The sequence below is a fragment of the Coenobita brevimanus genome, chromosome 4, assembly GCF_032717465.1.
Source record: "Coenobita brevimanus isolate Jiangsu-jjx chromosome 4, ASM3271746v2, whole genome shotgun sequence".
Taxonomy (NCBI): Eukaryota; Metazoa; Arthropoda; class Malacostraca; order Decapoda; family Coenobitidae; genus Coenobita; species Coenobita brevimanus.
Window position 1 is genome coordinate 12,454,716 of NC_136957.1, and position 17,570 is coordinate 12,472,285.

A 17,570-nucleotide genomic window follows, 5' to 3' on the forward strand; every position below is an offset into this window, starting at 1 on the left:
CTCTCTTTAATACACCGTTACATCTAGCATAAGTAAAAATACTGATCAGGAAAGACTAAATTCCTAGACTCGTATATAAAACTGCATTTTATTATTTTAATTAACTGTTTAAGTACTTAGGAGTCCAGGCTATGACACGTTAGGCATTCTCCAACGAGCTCCTATTCACAACAAATAATCAAGATTCGCTTTATTGATATTCAGTGACGTATAGTCCGTCCGGCTTACAGTAAGTATAGAATTTCCTTTACTAGAAAAAATGGCCAATGTCAGTGTAACAACTGTTTGACACTGGGTAACAATTTTCTCCCTTCATGCTTGTTGGTGAACATTTAAAATAGCCAACTAACTTACACTGTCTTTCCACTTTTCAAAGTCGTCCATGGATGATATAGAAATGGAAATATATGGGGTTAAATTATTCATTACTTTTCGAACAGAAATGGTTTCTAAATTAACGCCAGTTTTGAAATGTTTATATAATCATAAGCTATATTCTTTTCAGTGCCATGTTGCTGAAAAATTTTGGTTCCGTACTAAATATGATCACAGATTATTCTTGGTTGTCCCCGAGCGATAGTTCTGAAATTTCAAGTGGTTCCATTTGAGTATTTCCTAATATCGTAAGTAGCTCTCTACTGCAGGCAAAATTGAAATGCACAAGTATTTTTGTTTTTATTTGATGTTTGCTTTCTCTCACATTTCCACAAATTATCTTTCATCTTGTAAAGATATAATGAAGAGCCTGAACAATATCACTCACCGAAAACGTCTGGAAATTCTGCCATCACTTCTTTGTATGACTGTACAGACGCAGCTGTGAGCAGTCCCCACTTAATAAGCAGAGTGGAGTCTTAGCCTTTTCACCCCAGCAACTTTTCTGTACTTACTGATCTGCTTTATCATCTCCCTTCAAGCTATAATCCTGCATTCTTCTCCCTCATCTATCGAGGGTCACTGCTCTTTTAAGTTGTCTTCTTGCATCCCTCGCACAAGCTGGGCGTACAGTCTACCGACTCAATCTCATCATTTTTCTGTCTAGTATTCTTATGCAAGAGTTAACAGGTGGTCTCAGTCCTTCGCATACACGACGGGTGAACTCTGGAACTGTTTTCCTCAGCGTTTATTTCCCTTTGTATATTACCTTCACTCTTGTAAACACAATGGCCCAAGCATCTCACACTTAGTGGATCATTATTTTGACTTTTAGCTTTCATATGTTGCGGGGGGGGGGAGACACAAATCTGGCCTAACTATGGGGTGGTACTATTACTCTGCGGCCAGGCTGTGTTAGGAAGAATTCTGTCACCGTATTCCTTCTGTTTTGTAAAAGGTGGTTCAAAGGATGAGGGAACAATGTACTCCGCCTCTGTTTTTAATTCCTACAATGAGACAGGGAATAGAAAGGGATGGGGGATTGAGTTATCCCCGTACCCTGAAGATTGTCTGTTTTTTTTTTTTTTTTTTTTATGTAAGAAAGAATGAACCAAAGGCCAGGAGCCCGCAAACTGTTCCTTCCAAGAAAAAACAGAAACAATACAAAAGAGAGCCAAATTCAAAATATGTTCCTTTCGAGATGCCTGGACACAGTACGTTTGAAAGACTGGAGGTCATAGGAAGTAGGAAATACAGACAGAGGGAGACAGTTCCAGAGCTGACCTGTTGCATAAATGAAGGACTGGGAGTAACGGTTAACTCTTGCATTACAGAGTTGGACAGAAAAGGGATGAGAGTTTGTTGCTAGACGGGTGCTACGCACCCGTCGTAGAGGTGGAGGGAGCAAGAGACAGTTCAGAGGATCATTGACAATTGAAGTAGCGTTAGAAAAGAGATAATGATGCACAAGTTCGGCGAAGAGATAGAGGTTGAAGGGAGCCAGTAAGAGAAGGAGAGTTATTGAGACGAAAAGCCTTTGACTCCAACCTATTGAGAAGGGCTGTATGCGGGAAGCCTCCCCACACATGAGATGGAAGCAGATAATACAAGAGATGATTTACATGAGTTCCCCAAAATAAGTCCCGAGTGAATGAAACCCCAAGCATGTTCAGTGATGATGCGGGATTGAGCTGGATATTATTAAACCTTAGAGGGTACTCCTGTGGAAGGTTTTGCCGGGTTGATAGGTGTAAAAACTGAGTTTTTGATGCATTAAATGAAACAAGATTATTTTTACCCCACTCAGAGATATGAGCCAAGTCAGACATTAGGTGTGCCATAGTCTCATCCCTTGATTGTTGATGTAACCACTGAGATGGACATTGCGGGAACCGAATGGAAAGGTGAAGGGTGGAATCATCAGCGTACGAGTGGACAAGGTTAGATGTACAGTTTAGAAGGTCACTGATGAATAAAAAGAAGAGAGTTGGTGATAGGACAGAGCCCTGAGGAACACCACTGTTGATAGATCTAGGAGAAGAACAATGGCCATCTACAACAGCAACTACAGAACGACCAGAAAGGAAGCTATTGATGAAGATACAGATAGAAGGATAGAAACCGTAAGTGGACAGTTTGGAAATTAGAGATTTATGTCAGACTCGACTGAAAGGCTTTGAAATGTCAAGTGCAATAGCAAAACTTTTGCCAAAGTCCCGAAAGGAGGATGACCAGGAGTCTGAAAGGTAGGTGAGAAGATCGCCAGTGGAGCATCCCTGACGGTACCCACACAGATCGTAAGTAATTAGTTTGTGATAGGAAAGATGCTTTAAAATTTTCTATTAAGAATTGATTCAAAAAATTTTGAAACACAAGATGTTAACCCCTAAAGTACTAAGCTCATCAATCGAGCTTTTTGTGCAATTTCTTAAAAGGACGAGCAACGCCGATTGTGCAACATCCACAAAAAAACTGGCGGCAGCTGGCTCCACCCCAGCTGTGACATAGATGGCTTCTAACCAATCACAGCTAAGTGTTGAACACACCGAAGGGGGGACCCAGGCCCGTAACCAGATGGTGGGGGGTGTACCCCCCACCTCCCTCTCGCCACGTCCCTCTACCCCACTACCTTTCCCTACCTCCCATTGTTCTTACCACCACCATCACCCCTCCCACATCCTCCCCATGCATCCCCCCCCTCCCATGTGGATCCCCCCCATGTCCCCCCCCCCAGTCATCTGGGGGAAGGGTATTTCCCCCCTACCCTCCCTCCATGTCCCTGTACTCCACTAGGGTCCTTCCTTTGTGTATTGTGGTGGTCTCCTCCCATCCCTGCATCCCCATACACAGCCTCCTGGCCTTACCACCTCCCACCACCTCCCCCACCCCCTAGCACGCAGCATCTTTACCTCCCCAGTCTCGAATATTTTCCATATATTATACGCTTTATGGCGCATGTTTTTTAACCTCTTAACAACGGGGCGTCACTTTCATGATGCTTGGGTGCAATGGATCATACCGAGGGGCGTCACTTTTGCGATTCTGTGTTATTTTGAATTCGCCCAGGCTTTGAAGTGGTTGCTTGTATCATCTGTCAGTACTGCCAGTGTCTAACAATAGTCAGTGCTGCTATTGCCATCTGTATTCCCATCCATTGTTGACAATTTTGCCATTTCTCCCCATTCTTAACTCCTCTCCCTACCTCCCCTCCGTTACCCTCTCCTCCTGCCTGCCCCAGCTGCGCCACGCTAGGCAAATCTTGCCCGGATTTTTCCACTCATTTCATCCATTGGAATGAGCCCTATGCCGTATTCTCATACAAAATAATATATATAAAAAAGAAAAAAGTAATTGATAGTGCCATACACCTGGAATTGGCTAATTATCACCTGGCAACACCCCACGTGCATTCGTTCGCTAATTTTCCCTGTTTATTTTCCCTTCAAATATGCTGTATGACCTGTTCTCATAATAAAAATATATATATAAGAAAGGAAAGGAGAAGCCTAAGTGATATTTACATTCACCTGGAACTACCTAATTTCCTGCCAATCATTTCACAGCATATAAATTAGCAGCTGTCACCTCGCTGATGTTGTCAATCCTTGGGGGCCCCATATCCGCGTCGTCATTCAGTTCAGTGATGTCTCTTTAGATGAAAACACGTAGCACTCCCACCCCTCCATTTCCGCCACTTCTAGAGGGCCCTGTGACCTCTACCCCTACTAAACCTCGTGTGGGAAGGAATAAAGGACTAAGTGACTGCTGTGGAGCATGAACTGGCTAATTTATCCATGATAATTATGGACAGTGACTACAATCTTTCTGGTGAATCATGTGATGAGCCAGTGGAGGAAATGGTGGTAAACTACGAGTGCTTCAGTGTCCCAAGTTAATCCTGCCTCCAAGGGAAAGGTGCCCTTAGTTACTGGAAGTGACAGTGTATAACACAGTGTAAATAAAATAGAAAAGTAAATAATTACTAATATATGATTATGAGTACAAATACTTGGAGTAATGACAGTGAAAGCTTTGCTCTCTTCGCTAGTTTACTGAACGAGAAAGTTAATGCCTGGAGTGAAAAGAAACTACTATTACTGAAGGAACTGATGGATAAATACTGTACATATATATATATATATATATATATATATATATATATATATATATATACACATATATATACAGTATATATAGCATATATATATATATATATATATATATATATATATATATATATATATATATAAGTGTAATATAGTAATAGGAATATCAAGTGTGAGTGTGTTCATGAATAATAAATGACAGAATACCAGAGGGGAACGAGCGCAAGTGGGAAGCTCGTACGCGCTAGTAATTTTCATTGCTTTCACAGCGTTTTGTATTTTTGATGTATGGATTCCAAACTACTTGAAAATCATAGAACAGTGTTTCTAGTGATAATATCAGGCTGTGGTAATCATATTACAGAGTGTCGGGAAGTGTAAAGTGGAGACTTCGTTACCCAACTTCAGAAGTCTCCACAAGTCCTATGGTAGTTGATGAAAGCTCAACAAACATCCCAGGAGAAAGCTGAAGGTATATGCATATTTGATTATAATATTCTAGGACTAATAACTGATATTTGGCAAATATTATTAAAGAGTCAGTCGGAGCGCGAATATCCTTGCGGGACGCGCAAGGAGCGCAAAAACATCCCCGCGGTGTAAGGATTAATCATTACCTGTAATTTATTCGTGTCTTTGCGTATAGATATGCACGCCACAATTATTTTAGCTGTCTTTATTTGAAACCCACTCAAAAAAGACATTTTATTTTATGCCAACGCATGCAAGCATGTTGGAGCCTTCAAAAACAAAAAGAAACGAAACGAAAACTAGCTAGATTTTTTACAGCTCGGAGGGGAAGGGAGGGGGTAAGGGAGGTTAGGCGAGGAGAGGGGAGAGAGGGGACTGTAGGTATGGGGAGGGGAGAGGAGGGGAGGATAATTTTTATTATTTATATTTATATTGGGGGTGTTCATGACCATTTTCCCTAGCTAGATTTGACAGCTTGGCGGTGAGGGGAAAGGGGTAGGGGAGGTTAGGCTAGGGGAGAGGAGGTGAAGGGAGAGGAGGGAAGGGAAGGTAAGGAGAAGGAGGGGATTGGAGGTATGGGGAGAGGAGAGGAGGGGAGGATAATTTTTACTATTTATCATATTTATTTGTGGGGGGTTGTTACCATTTTTTTTCTAACCAAATTACAATGGTTTATAACATCTGTATGATTTTGGTGATTATTGTTCGTTTTTTTGTGAAGATAACAGGTGCGAGTGGCATATTTTCTTTCTCGCCAAGGCCGTGACGGAACTATAATAAAATTTGATGGGCCATAGCTCGGTAACTATTTGGTCTAGGAGGGTGCGGTTTGCATTTTCAGGTGTGTAAATTCAAGCTCTATAAATCGAGCTTAAAACTTTTGACCTCTGACATAGTCGAAAAATAGGCCTGTTTTTGCATCCTGGGGGGTAGTCAAGGCTGGAGAATTGTGTACCCTACAGGTTAAAGCAATTGGACGATTGTTGGAGGGTTGGGAACGGTCACCCTTCTGTGGGACTGGCTGAATGAGAGCAAACTTCCAGCAAGAAGGAAAGGTACAAGTTGACAGAAATGGGCGAAAGAGTTTACCTAGGCAGAGAGTAAGCACTGAAGCACAGTTCTTGAGGACAACAGGAGGGACTCCATCAGGTCCATATGCCTTGTTAGTATTGAGGCCAGTGATGGCATTAAATACATCAGATGAAGAAATTTTAATGACAGCCATGAGAAAGTCTCACGGGGGAAGGGATGGAGGAACAGCACCTGAACTGTCTATGGTGGAACTGAAAGAGAAGGTCTGAGCGAAGAGATCTGCTTTATCAGTAGAAGAAATAGCTACAGAGCCATTCAGAAGAGAAAAGAGGAAGAACGGATGATAAGGTAAAGTTGTTAGAAAGGTTTTTGGAAGGTGCCAGAAGGAGCAGGAATATTTCGAGTTGGAGAGTTGAGAGCATTTAGTACGGATGAAATTATTTTTTGCAAAGTGAAGAACAGACTTAGCACGATTCCGGGCAGAAACATGAAAAGATGTGATTCCGGGCAGAAACATGAAAAGATGTGATTTATCAATCAATCAATCAATCATTTCCTGTGGCACCCTTAGGGATGCATAGGGCCTCGATGAACTCACACCACCACATCCTATCTTGTGCTAACTCCTCAAGATCTCCCCAACACTCATCTCCAGCTTCCCATCTCATTGTCCTCACCCACGTCTCTTTTGGCCTTCCTCTACCTCTCCTAACAAGTGCCACCCAACCTGGTGTACCTCGTACTATTCCCTGTCTCCTATACACATGTCCTAGCCACTTCCATCGTGAGAACCTAACATATTCATCGACCGGCTGCACTCCCGTTATTTCTCTAATTCTACTATTTGGTATCCTTTCCCATCACTTAACTCCTAATATTCTTCTAAGTGCTTTGTTTTCAAACACCAAGAATTTATTTTCCATAGTCACTGTGCTGTACCAAGACTCGTGTCCATAAATTAAGATACTCCTAACCATTACCATATAAAGTTTGATTTTTGTATGCACAGAAAAATTGTTATTATTCCAAATATTCTTAAGCATTCCCATTGCCTGATTAGCCTTCTTTAACCTTTCCTCGAATTCAAAGTTCAAAGAACCATCCTTGGCTAAATAAGTACCTAAATATTTAAACCTATGAACTTGCTTTACAACCATACCTCCAGTTACACATTCCTGCGCCTTTTCCATATTCATATTGATTATTTCAGTTTTTCCACAATTAATAACCAAACCCACCTTGCGACCTTCACTCACCAAACAGTCCAACACTCTCTGCATCTCTTCTGGCCCATCACAAATCAAAACTATATCATCTGCATAATCTAAATCCAAAAGTTTCCTGTTCTCTCCCCAAAGTATACCTGCACCGGTTTCTGTTCCAAAGCGTTTCATAATGTAATCAATGACCAATATAAATAGTAAAGGCGATAGAACACCACCTTGAATTACTCCGGACTTGCCTTCAAACGAATCACTCAGACAACCATCAACCATCACTTTACAAAATGTGTCCTCATGCATGTTCATAATGACCCTCTCAAACTCCTCTGGTATTCCATAATGTCTCATGATCTTCCCCATAGTCTCTCTCGAAACACTATCAAAAGCCTTTTCAAAATCAACAAAACAAAGACTTAACGGTACTCTCATTTCATTAACTTGCTGCATCAAATGCCTAACTATAAAGATCTGATCATTGCAACCATGTCCCTTTCTAAAACCAGCCTGTTCATCCCTCAGAATACCCTCAACCACCGGCTCCAACCTGTTTAACAACACTCTACTGAAAACTTTCAAAGCTATTGGTGACAAAGAGATTCCCCTCCAATTACCACATTCACTCAGGTCTCCCTTCTTCGGAACTTAACAATTACACCGTTCTTCCAAACTGATGGTAGTAACCCCGTCACCCATATCTTATTGAATAGCTTGGTCAAGATCATTATTAATCTATCCCCCTCCACTTTAAACATTTCCGGAAAAAAACCATCCTCCCCTGGTGCCTTATTATTCTTTAACTGTTTTACTGCTTTCTCCACTTCTGCAAGCCTCAACTCTCCTGTTTCTATATTTAAATCTTCCTGAGCAGACGGTATATCCTCTTCTGGTGGTATTGGTCTATTAAGAACTGTCTCAAAATGCTCTTTCCATCTTTTTTTAATATCTCCATCTTTGGTCAATAAATTTCCTTCCCTGTCTCTAACTGGTATTTCCTTGCGTTTACCTGCATTACCACTCAGTTCTCTAATCGATTCATATGCTATTCTTTGACTCTGTCCATCATTTTTGTTTATTAAGATTTCAGTCTCTGCAACTTTTTCATCTACACATCTTCTTTTATCTCTCCTAGCTAACTTTCTTACTTCTGAATTCAAACTCCAGTACGCAGCTCTTGCTAATTCAATCTCTCGTTCATCAACGCATTGTATCTCACTCCTCAATTTAGCCTCACCTCTCTTTTTTATCATATCCCACGTTTCCTCTGATATCCATTTCTTTCTCCTGAATCTATGTCTCCTTCCAATCGTACATTCAGCAGTCTCATGCAAAACTTTGTTCACATCCTCCCACATCTCATCTACACTTCTCTCCCCCTCTTCCAACGTTTCCAACACCAAAAACCTATTTCTACATTCTAATCTGAATTCCTCCTTTTCTTCTCCTTCCCTTCTACGCTTAACAATATTGTATCTACCAACACCAGATTTTTCCTTCTTCTGATTTTTAAGTTTAAACCTTATTTTTGCAATGCTGAGTTGATGGTCACTACCAATATCCGCTCCCCGTTTAACATGAACATCTAGCAGAGAACTTCTATGCCTCCTACTGATAGCGATGTGATCAATCTGATTTTTATATTTTCCACACGGCGACACCCAAGTTGTCTTGTGTATATTGCAATGCTGAAAGAGTGTGCCCCCGATGACTAACTCATTTGCTAGACAGAAGCTTCCAAACCTCACTCTGTTTTCACTCATCCTACTACCAACTCCCATCTTACCCATACATGCCTCAAATCCCTCATTTGAACAGCCCATTACTGCATTAAAGTCTCCAACGCAGATCAAAACATCATGTCTAGGTACCCTTCCTACTCCTTCTTGCAACCTTTCATAAAATGTGTCTTCCTTTTCATTGAGTGCATCATTAGTAGGTGCATAACACACAAACAGACTGATGTTGCCATGATTTGATTTAAACCGTGCGTATAACAATCGCTCATCTATAGGATCCCACTCACATAAAGCCTTATTTGCCTTACAACCCAGCAACAATCCTACTCCCTGATAATGCATTCCGTCCTGTCGGCCAGATATCAATAAACATATACCATCCTCCAAATCCAACTTATCGACTCTAGTTAATCTAGTTTCTTTTATAGGCCCTCTAATTGTTGTGGACAGATTAGAAGAAGCGTGATTAAACCATGGCTTTCTTGCATTAGTCAATGGATATGAGAAAGGAAGGTATGCTTCCATGCCCGAGAGAATAACCTCTGCAATGCGCAAGGCACACTAAGGTGGCTCCTGGCCATGGAAGCAATAATCATTCCAAGGAAAATCAAAGAAGTACTGTCTGAGGGCATCCCAATCTGCAGCTCCAAAGTGCCATAGACGACATTTCTTTGGAGGGTCCACAGGCCTTACCGGAGCAATAGGACAGGTTAAAGGTGATAATGTTGTGATCAGAGGAGCCCAACAGGGAGGAAAGATTAACAGTGTAAGCAGAAGGATTAGTTGTATGGAAGGGGTCAAGTACATTGGAGCTCTCTCCAAGGCAGTCAGGCATACGGGTAGGGTGCCGTACAAGTTGCTCTAGGTCATTGAGGACAGAAAATTTGAAGGCTTGTTCATCAGGTGGATCAGTGAAAGGATGGGAGAGCCAAAGGTGGTGGTGAACATTGAAATCTCCTAGAATGGAGATTTCAGAGAAAGGAGAAATGGATAGAATGTGTTCCATCGTAGACGTAAGATAGTCGAAGAATTTTTGATAGAATTAGGGGACAGGTAAACAGCGCAGATATATTTAGTCAGAAAATGACAAGAAAGCCGAAGTCAGAGGGTAGAAAATTCAGAAGAATCGAGTTCAGGAACACGAGAGGAAGATAGATCATTGCGTACATATACACAACATCCACCTTTGGCTTTGAAATGAGTATAAAGTAAGTAGGAGGAAACAGAAAAGTGTTTGCTGTCAGTTGCCTCAGACAGCTGAGTCTCTGTCAAGAAGAGAAGGTAAGGTTTAGTGGCGGAGAGGTGGTGTTCAACAGAGAGAATGAAGTACCCGGAAGTGATAATGAGTTGTATCTAGTTGATTTTACGACCAAAAGTTCGGTCTAGTGAAAGAGTGTGGCCGGGGTGTGGCTGTTTCTATGTGAACGTGATCAGAATGTAGATTAAGTTACCTAGTTGCTAAGTCATTTTTTTTCTTATTGTAATTTATTAGTATTAAGTCTCTTTATAATGTAAAAACTCGAGTGAGAAGGAATATGTGCCTATGGTCACGTAATCCAGCACAAGGTACGCATACAAAGGGATGTAAAGCACGATGATTTTTCACTGTTTTTTCGATGCAAGTGCATAGAAAGAAGTGTTGGAGAGTGATTATTGTAATTAAAGAATGTAATTTTTTTCGGGTAATCAATTATAAGGGGAAAGGCAACACAGTGAGTCTATCACGAGTCTACAAAAATGAAAATTTTAAATTGCATAAGCTGTCATCCCCCCCCTCTTTTCCCACCACACATACCATGAGATGCTCGCTCATTCACCGGCCATAAAATGTGACGAATGGTCGGTACTGTCGTCATCCTCCCCCCACCCTCCAAAATATTCTGTAAGTAATTTGATAATATTGATGTCTGATATGTTGAAGCGCGAATAAGTGATACCCACGAGTGATACTAGTGACGAAAATAGAGAAATAGACTCGTGTTAGTATCAAGTGTTGTCGTTCCTCCGGAAGTGTTTTGATCATGCGAGGTGACGCCATTGGAGTAGGGAGTCCAGAGAGTTCCCGCTCACCTCCCTTGTATTCCTTAAGCTGGATAGTGAGGTATTTCCCCTATATTTGTGTACTGTACTTTATATTATTATTTAGTGTGTAACTGGAATACGAGAATGCTAGCTACAGAGTTCAGTCTGAGCCTTAGATAAATGGGTGATTTTTGTGGGCCAAACATCAGGTACCATGGAACTGTAACTTGTTTATTAATGTGTTGGGATGGCTTTGCAATTCAGTACTTATTAGGGCTGTGTTAGTTGTGAGTTAATGTTCACATAGTTACTTTGTGAGGCACAAATATATTGATGTAACGATGTTTCTCATGGTTAGAGTTAGGGTTATTCATGCTTGTTATCGTACCTCTATGTTATCCCTACTATAAGGATTATTTTGAGCAGACCTAGGTGTCTGTAGTGCCATGTGTTATTCTGTTATTAATTGAGATGCCGAGTGCTGTAACTCATGTTTCTTTATTATGAGACTTTCTTGATGAAGTGAAGGGATTACTTGCCTTAGGGAGAACAGTTATTCATTGTACTTATTAATTTCTGGTGGGTCGAAGTGTGGAGGTCAGTGCCAGTGCGTGAGTCAAGGTCCCAGTGTGGAAGTCAAGGTCAAGAATATTAGATGACTGGACTAGTGAACTATTAGCTCAGAGGGACGATTATGAAGAACCACATTTGACTGAAACTGGGACAAAGGAGCTAAGTTTTGTGGAATTTGATATTAGGACCATATATATATATATATATATATATATATATATATATATATATATATATATATATATATTATAATTTTGGGGGGGAATAATGTGCCAACTGATTCAGGATTATTCTGTAAGGCTAGTTCATGGGAAGATTTCTATTATTTTCTGGTCTTGTTAATACAGCTTTCCTCCCACTCGAACTTTATTGTTTGTATAACCCTTGAGAACTGGTGGTATAGAGTTTATCTAGTAGCTTGTTAATGTGTAACCTAGGAGCATTTTGGGGAAATTGCTAAGGTTGGGCTTGGGTTGGCCAAGTTGGAGACTGACCCCGTCATTTTGGCATGCTACCACTCTTAACTTGGCCACTTGAGAAGTAATAACGCAACCGAAGAGGCTACTTTTGGGAGAGAGTCTCTGTCAATCTGAGTTCCCGACCATTCCAGCACACAGTGGTCATCACTAGTGACTTGAGTTCTGCCCCTTTTAACCACATAAAAGTCTGGATCGCGGAGGTGCTAGTACAAGAAAGTTAGAGGAAAGGTCATGAATGTTGCAGAAATGAAGAAGTGAGTCAGACAGAGGTTCCAGGCATCTCTCTGAGTCGTCACTGAGAAAGGGGCTGATGGTGGGGGAATTTATGGTCCCCCCCAGGGACTCCGAGGCCTGATTTTCTCATGTCATTTTACTTTTAATTTTGAAATGGTGTAGTATGTACTGTGCATGTAGTTTGGTGTTGACAGTTAGAGAAACTTGTATTGGAGAGCATGCTGGCCTACTCTCTGTGTTAATGAGACACTGAAAAAGTTCAGCATGTGCGTGGATGAAATACGATTGAGGCTTATAGGTAGGAGATTGGCAGAATGCTTGTGAGAAGAAAGTTGGATGTGTTAGCTTCGAGTGAAAGTGAGTCTAAGTTTGGAAGTGTGAATGGGAGATTGTCAGGTGTTGATGGAGGAAAGGCGAGAGAAGGTGCGGCTCTGTTAGTAAGCCCGGAAGTGCAACAGCGTGTAACTGAATGGAAGGAGGTGACATTGAGACTGATGTTCATGAATGCGAAATTTGAACGTGAGTTGTGGGTATTTGTGAGTGCATATGGGCCTGGTAGCAAAAGGGTATGCAGAAGAGAGGGAGTCTTTCTGGAATGATGTTGATGGGTGTCTGCAGAGTTTTGAAGCTAATGTGAATGTGGTAATGGTGGGAGATCTGAATGCTAGAATGGGAAATGTAGCAGTTGAAGGTGTAGTTGCTATGCACGGTGTGCCTGGAAGAAATGAAATTGGGGAACGAATGATAGGGATGTGTGTTGAGCGAGAGATGGTGATTGGAAATACCTTGTTTGAGAAAAGATATTTATAAGTATACATGGGTGAGACAGGAGGATGGAAGGGTTGTTGACAGAGCATTGATGGACTATGTGGTTGTGTCCAGGAATATAATAGGAAGATTGTTGGATGTAAGACTTTTGAGAAGGGAGGGTATATCTGACCACTACCTGAAGGAGGGAAAGTTGAGAGGAGGTAAGAGATGGGTGAGAGCTAGGAGAGTTAGGTGTGGCAGGGAGGTTTTGAAAGTGAGTGAGTTGGATAAAAGAGAGAAAATGATAGAGTATTAGGAGAAACTGAAAGATGAATGGAACACAGTGAAAGATCAGAATGGCAGTGTGGAGGAGGAATGACAGTTGTTTAAGAGTGCTGAGGTACAGTATGCGGAAGAGGTGTGTGGTGTGAGACAATTGGGTGGTGGTGTAAGAAAGGGAAGTGAATGGTGCTGCAAGGAAGTGAGTATGGCTGTGGCTGAGAAGAGACGTCCATTATGAAGTGTGGCTGCAGAGGAAGGATGAGGTGTCATATGAGAAGTACAACGAAAAGAAGATTAGGCCGAGAAGGGCTGTGCGTGATGCTAAAGTGGCAGCAGATGAGAGGTGGGGTAAGCAGTTGACTGAGAATTTTCAACAGAATAAAACGATGTTTTGGAAGGGTGCTAAGAGAGGAGTGTGGGAAGGAAGAGTGAGTAAAAGCAGAGATTGGAAGGATGTTAACTGAGATGGATGCAGTAAGGAAGAGATGGGCAGAGTATTTTGAATGACTGTTAAATGTAGAGGAGGAAAGGAAGGCTGACAATGTGGCAGATGGAAGGGTGCAAGGAATGTGTTGGAAGAGTTACATGATTCGTTGATCATGATGGAGGAAGTGCAGGAGGTAGTAAAGGAGATGAAAACAGGGAAAGCTGCAGGTATGGATGAGTGTGCTGTGGAATGCCTGAAAGATGGTTGAGTGACTGTTGTTGAGTGGTTAGTAAGATTGTTGAATGTGTGTTTTGTGAGGGGTATGATGCCAAATGACTGAGCACGTGCTTGTGTGGTTCCACTGTATAACGGTAAGGGTGATAAGTATGAATATACTAGCTTTAGGGATATAAGTCTGCTGAGTGTTGTAGGTAAGGTGTATGGTAGAGTGTTAACCCTCTGAGGCACGTTGGCACGAATTGCATTCTATGTGGTTTGACATATAAACGCACGTAAACGCGAATTGCATTGCTAATCAGAAAAAAATGCCATCAAAAGGAAAGTTTTCAGCTGATTTGCATCAAATTTTGGTGCATTCTAGTGGGTGCGTCTCTCTTCCAAGGTTAACACTTGGGAACACTGTGACTGCTCTGATGTGGCAATGTGCAGCAGAAAAACCTCAGTATCTCATGACCAGCTGGGCTGAAGGGTAGCGCTGCTGTCAGTCGTCCCTTTACATCTGCCATTTTCCCCCTCCCACCTGAGGCAGAAGCCATTATTGAAATATTGTGATTGTACAGTGTTTTTGACTATAATGAGAAGTGATTGTGTCTATGGAACATAGATATATTGTTTGTAAAGCACTGGGGCCCGTTATCAGCCGTTAGGTGTAGAGGCAGGAGTGTGGTTTGTTATAAAGGGGTTTTCATTCTGCTTCACCCTGCCCGTAAATGATGAGTATTTTACCTTTATACTGAAGCCAATACTTATATTTTGTGAAACACATAGTGCCTGGATTAGTGAAATAACTGACCTACCATAGCAGGCATTATGTATGCCATGGAGATATGTCATAGTTGCTAAGGAACCATGCAGTCACGTACGCCATAGAGTCAGGAAGGGAATAATAGAGGAGGTTGGGATGGAATCCTGTGATAGTGTTTTATACTGCATATGGTTCAGCGTGAAATATACATATAAAATAGTTCAGCGATTGTTCATTGAGAAATACTGCGTGCATTGACTGACTTAGCTCAAACCTAACACATGTATCAGAGACAACAAATATGCCACACAATCACAGACTTCAGTGAAAAGGTATTGTACCAATCTCAGACAGTGCTATATTGCATGTGGTTTAGTGTGAAACATACGCATAAAATAGTGCAGCGAGTGTTCACCGAGAAATATTGCATGCATTGACTGACTTAGCGAAAACCTAGTGCAAGTATCAGAGACAACAAATATGCCACACAATCACAGACTTCAGTGAAAAGGTATTGTACTAGTCTCAAACAGCGCTATATTTGCTTATGGTCTAGTGTGAAACATATGAATAAAATATTGTAGCGAGTGTTCGCTTAAAAATATTGTGTGCATTGACTGACTTAACAAAAATCTAGCACATGGATCAGAGACAAGAAATATGCCAAACAATCACAGACTTCAGCAAAAAGGTATTGTACTAGTTTCAGACAGCGCTATATTGCTTATGGTCAAGTGTGAAACATGAATAAAATAGTGCAACGAGTGTTCACTGAGAAATATTGCGTGCATTGACTGACTTAGCGAAAACCTAGCACAAGGATCAGAGACAAGAAATATGCCACATGTATATACGTATGTCATGCAGCGAATGTTCGTGGAGAAATCTATTGTGTGCATCGCATGTGTTAGGGAAATGTAGTGCAAGGAGGAGAGAACAAAATATGCCACAGACACACACACACACACACACACACACACACACACACACACACACACACACGCTCACACACTACATAACTTCTCGTTGTCAAACCCTTCAAGGTCCTGCCAACATCTCAACACCTCTGAAGGAAGTGAGTTATCCATATTTAGTTGATTTGTATATTGACCTGTTTCTAAATTTCTACATGTTTTTCATAAATAAGTATTGTTTTATACATATACACATATGAGATGGAAGAAAGTTCAGCTTCAATATCACTACCTAACAAAAAGACTGGTGGTCATGTCGAGTTTCTGAGAGCACCATCTAAAGGCTTATGATATTATACCTGTATACTTTGAGTAAAAAAAAAAGAAAATAATAGAACCTAACGAGCAAAAATATGTAGGTGTGGGTGGGGCAGGGAGTGTTTTTATCTGACTTGCAGGCGAGGAGGAGTATTCTACGTTTGTTGTCCAGTTACTCGAAAACTATTGGACATATCGATTTCCCGTAAGAACCATGATAAAGATCAGTGAATTCTACATATTTGCTGGACATAACAATGTAATATCTCTGATGAAAAGTCGTTGTTATATAGGCGGGAATATAAAAGTTATTTTCTGCAAATGATGAAAGTGCAGCATGGCCGTGAGTACCCAGTAGTTTTTTGCGATTTACCCGGAAACTATCAGGCCTACCAAAAATCGTCGGGGACCATGAGAAAGCTCATGAAATTCTACACAAGATTATTTAAAAAAAACATAACGTGTGCGAAAAAACTTTTATGGAACAGCTCCCTGCACAAAAATCTTTTTTTTTTTTTTTCAAAAAAATGGCTTTCAGTTTTTGGCTATTTTCTCGAAAATTACAAATCGTATCATAACCGGACTTTCAAATTAGAAAGCTGATGAATTTCTCTATAAAAACTTCTAATAACATTTTTCTGTATGATGGAAAACATTCGAACTAGGTTCTTGGGAAGTGAAATTGATGTTCGGAAATGTTTATTCACAGTGGCTTAATGTACTTTTATTCGTATTTTTTTTTTTCCATATCGGCTAGAAAAAACATCGGCGACTAAGATATGTAGGTTTCATCAAGGCCCATTGGGTTTCATGGCAATATACAGAGGTTTGGGTGGCGAAAATAAGGCGAGAATACGTGTTTTCAGTGGCGCGCGGACGGGTTGGCGGGGAGGGGTGTGGGGTAAAATTGTGTGTCAGCAAAACTTATAAAACTTATGCGTGCACAAGAAGGTTAACTTATCCACGCGCGAAAGGGCTAATACAATTACTACCATTACCAATTCCAGTAACATAAATTTCAACCACTGCAACCCTCATCAACATTACCACAACCACAACCTCACTTACCGTAATCACCACCACTACCAAAGTTACGATAATCACCACTATTACCACAATTACCACAACCACCACCATTACGACAGTTAACATAGTAACTACTGTTAATGAAATAACCATAGAACCCACAACAACCACAACTTTTTTTTTTTAGTAATGGAACAGATGAAGGAAAAAAATAAACGAATAAGAAAAATAATCCATACACCAGATTACAGGTGTCCTCCATTCTTAAAAAATCAGTAAAAGTTGGAAGTGAGTTCTAAAGAGATGCGGTTTGGGGAATAAAAGAATTCTGATAGGCAGAAGTTCTGCAATATGGTTGTGCGAAAGTCCAGTCATGAGCGCTACCAGATGCCCGTATACCACGAGGGAAGGCAGGGAGAGGTGGCACAATGGATGCAACTTCCTCTAAGCAATTACCATAAAAGTATCTGTAAAATAATGCCAGGAAGGCAACATTCCTTCTTACCTGTAGAGAAGGTAGGTCATTTGTAACAGTACTGTTATCAATAATTCTGACAGCTTTGGTCTGCTTTTGTCATTTATCATAACCACTACCACTACCATAGTTACTACACCTACCA

General features: G+C 41.0%; 1 protein-coding gene across 1 annotated transcript in view; it reads right to left on the bottom strand.

The window, feature by feature from the left end:
* Positions 1–17,570, bottom strand: part of LOC145395854 (roundabout homolog 1-like) — a 742,719-nt gene that overhangs the window by 135,164 nt on the left and 589,985 nt on the right. The gene's annotated exons all lie outside the window — the stretch shown is intronic.